The sequence below is a fragment of the Stegodyphus dumicola genome, chromosome 5, assembly GCF_044657685.1.
Source record: "Stegodyphus dumicola isolate Sdum_Otavi_A_Nest chromosome 5, ASM4465768v1".
NCBI classification, from domain to species: Eukaryota; Metazoa; Arthropoda; class Arachnida; order Araneae; family Eresidae; genus Stegodyphus; species Stegodyphus dumicola.
In genome coordinates this window covers 184,293,124-184,299,123 of record NC_140772.1, presented here as the reverse complement: position 1 = coordinate 184,299,123, position 6,000 = coordinate 184,293,124, and positions in this window count along the sequence as shown.

The window sequence follows — 6,000 nt, the reverse complement described above, 5'->3', positions numbered from 1 at the left end:
TCATATCATTTAAATGTATGTTTAATTTAGAAAGCTTATCTCAATATTTCTTTAAAATATCCGGCTACAAAAAAAAATTTTTTTTATTTAAAAATTCATTCTTGTTAGCATTCGCCCGATAACTTAAAAGTAAATAAATAAATAAAATATAAAGCCCTAACGGCCTTTTTTCATATACAGACACATACACGTTTCGAGAGCACTCGGGCCAACGCCACATTGTGTTAAAAATATTTAAAAACAGCATATCCTTAGAATTTCTGACATACAGTTTCGCGAGCTGGACATAAAAATATTTTATTCCCTACAATGTTGCCACTGCTCGCTTTGAAGTTGTTGAGTTTTTAATCAAAAATTTGTTAAATTTTACAAAATATGAAATAGAAAATAAAACAAATTCCAAATTCCGGCTCCCAGGTGCCCATTTTCGGGTGGTGTATTATAATATTCTAAATTGGATGATTCTAGATAACGTTGGTTTTTCACAATGCGAGAAAAACAAATACATTCATGTAGATTCTTCATTATATAATTTCTTTAAATATATTAGAGCGATAATATTTGGTAGGAACAATTTGAAAAGCGATACAGCTTTTTATAGTGATTCGACGTAAAATGCTGTTTTGAGACTAATAACCCTTCTGGTCTAACGCCGATTCGGACCAAAACAAAAAAAAATTGTTAAAATTTGACAAATAGTCTTAGAAGCGTCAAAACACCTCAGTTTGAAGATTATGTGTTGATCTATCCAATGATCTGAAAGTCAAAATTCTGAGATAGTTAAAAGACAGTTAAATAAGGATTTTAGATAAAATTTCAACAATAAGTAAAAAAATACGTGTCGAATGTTCAAAAAATTCCTCTGAAATATTGTATTGTAACAGCAAAAAACGCGTGGGCGAAAAACATCAAACAAATCGGATCAACTGAATAGCGTCAAAAATTAATTTCAAGATTTGATCCGAATAAATTTACACAGAATATTGCTTTTATTTATTTTTGCCATATTAAAATTCAAAAAGTATTTTTAGACTGGTGTAAGCTATCACCTGCTGTCAAAAAAATTAATTTAAAAAGAGAAATTTCAAATAAAAATCTGAAAGGTTTCAGCTTTTAATGATCGCCTAAAAGGGTTTGTTGAGATTTCTCACGCTCTCGCTAAGCTCGCAGTCAACCAATGTGATCTTTCACTTACTTCTGCTAACGCCCTTTTTTTAACTTTTTAGCTTTATAACTATATATAGATTTCTTCGCACTTACGCCACATACAATTCAATAAAAAAATGACAAAATATTTAAAAACAACATATTTTTAGAATTTTCCGATAGAGTGTTAGAGATTGCAATATGTTTGCAATAGTATTTCTTTAAAATATCACTTGCGGTTCCCAAGGTTCTTGCTAACGACAAGCGCATCTTGCCTTTTTTTCCACGATGAATTCTGTGGCCTTTTTCTAATATGAGGCAAGCGAGATTAGTCACAGTCGCTTGCGCGGCCAGTGATCAGAAAAAAAGAAGTATATAATGATTTCAATAGCTTCAGCTAGTGTAATTTCACAAAAATATTGAATATTTCTAATCGGACAACTCATGACTTTATAACACATTTATTTAAAGCATTCACATTAAAAAACAGAAAACTCTTAAACATTACCAATTATGTGTTTATTGCTTTTAAATTGTTTAGGTTATTATTCAGTAACCTTTCAGATGAACGCATCTGGACTTTACTCAATGACAACACGCTGGCGCGTGGAAGATAAAAGTATTTTCTTTCCAACCGGAGCAACGCATTGCTTTCATGGAGCCGAGTTTGTTTATAAAACTTGGAAGATAAATATCTTACACTTTTCCGAATGGCAGCATTCTCGCTAGAGATAATTTTTTTTATTTCGAATAGTATTGCCACTCAATCTTAAATCATCGAGTTTGGTAATCAAAAATTCATCAATGTTTTACAAAGTATAAAATAAATAATACAAAAAATTCGAAATTGAAGTTCGGGCTTCCAGGAGCACATGTTCAGGAGGATATATTCCAAATTTTTTGGTAGGTACCGTCATTTTTTCACAGTGCGAGGAACATACATACATGCATGTTGTTCGTTATTTAATTTCTTTAAAAATAATACAGTATGATAATATTTAGTGGCAACAATTTGAAAAGTCAATCAGCCATCTAAAATGAACCGAGATTTGTAGTGATCCGCAAAATCCCGTGTCGAGACTAAAAATCCCTTTTTAGTTGATAATAAAAGTAAAAATGTAAAAGTGTTCAGATTTTTAACGACAGCTGATAAGACTTCTTTGAAAGCTTAATATTATTTATCAATAGAGATTATCAACAGAGATGGGCCAGGTGGGATAGACAAACATTTTACGAGTTACTACATGAATATAAAGTTAGACTAAAATAGAGAAAAATGAAAACAAGTCCTAATAAAAGAAGACGTGCTGTCTCCATTGTAACACTTCTGTTAAATAACATGTTCTGTAATCCGTTAAATAACCATTAGAGTATAACAATGTACATCACAAATACTCGTAGTTTAATTAAGTAACTTATATTCGTTTGGTCTGTGTACTCAGCTCCTAAAAATCCAGTCACATGAGTGCTTCAGCTTGTTCTCTGTGACCTCAGCTGATTCTTCCTCATGTAATTAAATTATCTTATTGATTGAGAATTAATTTAGGAATGTTTTAATTTGAATTTCAAAGAAATCTAAATAGTAAAACTGCTATCATTTTGAAATCAGAACTCGTTTTTAGAAATGGAAGTGTATTTTCGATTTTATATGCTATTTTACACTTTTAATATGCTACTATAAATGAACAAAGTTTTCTTGCCAATTTTTAACTCGTTTTTCACTTGTATTCCTGGAATTTATCTCTTATACCTGTTTTGTGTTCTTAAAAATATTTAAATAGAAAGGATGTCTGTCGGTCTTAAAATATTTAAATAGAAAGAATAATATACTATATATAGCTAAATCTTTAAAATCTTCTTCCACCAAAGCAGTTAATTTGCTATATAAGTTTGTGTTTGGTGAGGAAGGCGACCGTGCAAATCGCAAACGACTTCGTGAATTCGCTGGCCTATATGATTCTTTTCAAACACCAGAATGATTCTTTTCAAGCACCAGAAGCTAAGGAACAGTTTCACTCTTGCAGATCTAATCTTAATCTTTAATGCGTTAAATTTAGAATGTTCTTCTCCGGCTAATGGGTGTTATAATACAATCGGGAATGCTTTCACTAATTTCGTTATGTTATTAGAAGTTATAGTTTCGGATTCCGGCCGCACAGATGGTATAATGGTTGGGGGAGCCAACTGCGATATCAAAGGGCTCGGGTTCGGAGAAGGCATGGTTGTAAGAGCTCGTCCCTCCATAGGAAGCAAAGGTGGCCAACCTCTTAGGTGCCTCCATAATAAAGTGACAACCACTTCTGGCCTTAGTAGTGGCCAAGCCGAAGTCGGCTGAGGGCCCACCACTGGAAAAACAGTTTCGGATTCTGAGTAAGATAGCGAACTAAAAAAACCTCCAAGAACAAATAATTCCCGAAAATGATAAGCAGCTTTAACGTACAGTAATAACATCGTAATTGCGCAGTTAACAAATTGTTAATCTGGCAGTTAACCAAAACTCGCATTCCCAACAATTCAAACACTTGTTTTCCTACATATCAAATAAAAAAAATAAAAAAAAAAAAAAAAAAAACGAATGAAATGTCATCGATTGTGAACAAAAATAATAGATTTAACATTTCTTTTAGCAATTTAAGTGAATGTGTAAAACCTTTCGATGGTTTATATTGACAATTTGATAGAATCTTTTTTAAATGATCTAGAAGATTTTCTTCAACTGAGCAGAATTGAGAATAACGTTCGCAACATAATATTTACAAAAATAAATAAATAAATATTTAAAAATTAAAAACCTTTATCAGTCTCTGCTAAAACTTCAAAACTGCTAAAACTTCTTTTGTAAATTCTTCAAAGGGCCTCAAAATTTTGTGTTAAGAGAATATTTGTTGGAAGAATTTTTCTTTAATAGCGCAGATTTGCATAAAAATGATGCTTAAAAGACGTTTATGAATAAATTCAAACCATTCATTATTCGACTATTTTACTGCTATAAGAGAAACTTGTTCCAGATGTAAAATCGATATGCTTTCTGTTTCTGATTACGTGATAAATAGTATTCCAGAAACAAAATTTTATTATAGGGTTGTAAAATTGCATATACATTCAAAAATAAGTTAAAGATTTATGAAAAGCTTGTGTCTATTTCGAAACAAACGAAATTTTTCAGTATTTTGAAACTTAAACATAATAATTTTCATGACTTAATAAAACTTCTGAAAAGCCTGCCCATTCTATAGTCTGCTATAAAAATGGGTCCAAAAGCCATAAAAGTTCTAGTTATCACAAACTAATGTTTTTCATGCAATTTATTTGACATAAATTGTCTACTTGTATTAAGAAACCAAGTAGTTCAAAAATCTCCATCGTCACAGAAAACAAAGACACTTCTCAACCAAGTTTCGGTACAGTCACACACCTACTTGATTCTATGCTGATGCAAATAAATATTTTTGATTTCATCATTAGTTGATACTGGCAGTCAAGCTTCTATAATTAAGACATCCACGCATAAAAAAATCAGTTCTTTAGCGCTTCAAAAGTTTTATGTATCATTTTCAGGAATCGGTGATCGCACTGTGTACACAACAAGGCCTTTTTTACATATTGCTTCAATATTCAAAATACAAATTTTAAAACTCACATTATTGATAATAACTTCTTATCCGTTGACACAATTATTGAAAATGATTGTATCCAACAAGCTGAATTTTCTATTGGAAAATATGGTGTTAAATTAATAGAAACTGAAATTCTGGGCAACTAACACTAAATTAGTATTTGAAAAATCTACATCACAGATGTTAGAAAACAGTAGTATATTGTTAGAAGAAATTTTAAAAGAGTAACTTGAAAAGGAAGAAGCCGGCGCTAGAAAAACAAGTGTTAAAGCTCAAAATTACTGAAATACAAGAAAAGGGCAGAAGAAGAAACTGATGCAGCTGCTACATTAAAAGAGCACAGAAAAGAAACTTCTAAAGATGATGATGTCGTGCAGCATAATTTAGATGAACTTCAAATAATAGTTGATAAATTAGATAAATCAAGAAAGGAAATTTTAATCTGAGCTTGAAGATTTAACCACAGAGCTTGATAGCCAAAGGGTTAAAGTATTTGATCTTGAGAAGTGAAGGCGGAAGTTTGATCAGTTGCTTATAGTAGAAGTAGTCTACAAAAGAACAGCAAATTGAAAATGTACATTATGTAAAGTTGATGATCAAGAGTTCTCCAACGTATAGGTTAATCGAATCGCAGTGCTCAAAACAAGAAAAGGAGCGAAGTCTTTAAATACTCCCGCTGTAGATATATTGTGCAGCCCTTTTATTTTTTCTACCCCGCTGGTGCTTATACGTGTGCTTAACCTCTGCTGATTATTTTCCATTGTGAAAATGTAAGCTGTCTAAAATTGTGGAATTCATCTCGCACCCATAAATGATGCTTTATGAATCTGTTTATGCGTATCAGTATATACTATTTTGATAAAATAAAATGACGTGCTTAAATCAATGGCATCGTCGAAAGCTTTTCTTCTCCGTTTTCTCATCTTAGGTATCCACGCAGCTGTTTTTCGTATCCACAAGTCATCTACTTAAATGATTTAGAGAGAGTATTTAACACCTACTCTTTTAAGACAATGATTAATAAAGCGATTAGGTACTAGATTATTTTTGAGAATTTTAATTAGTAGAATTTAGCATTGTATGTATAATGTATCTGTAAAAATACTTTTAATTCGTTGTATTTTATTTAATATAGTATTACTAATAAATTTCTTAGAGATGTTTGAAGTCCAATTTATTAATTTATTAGTATTGAAATTGAAGTCTCGTGTTTTATCAAACAGTAGAATTTTTTGGT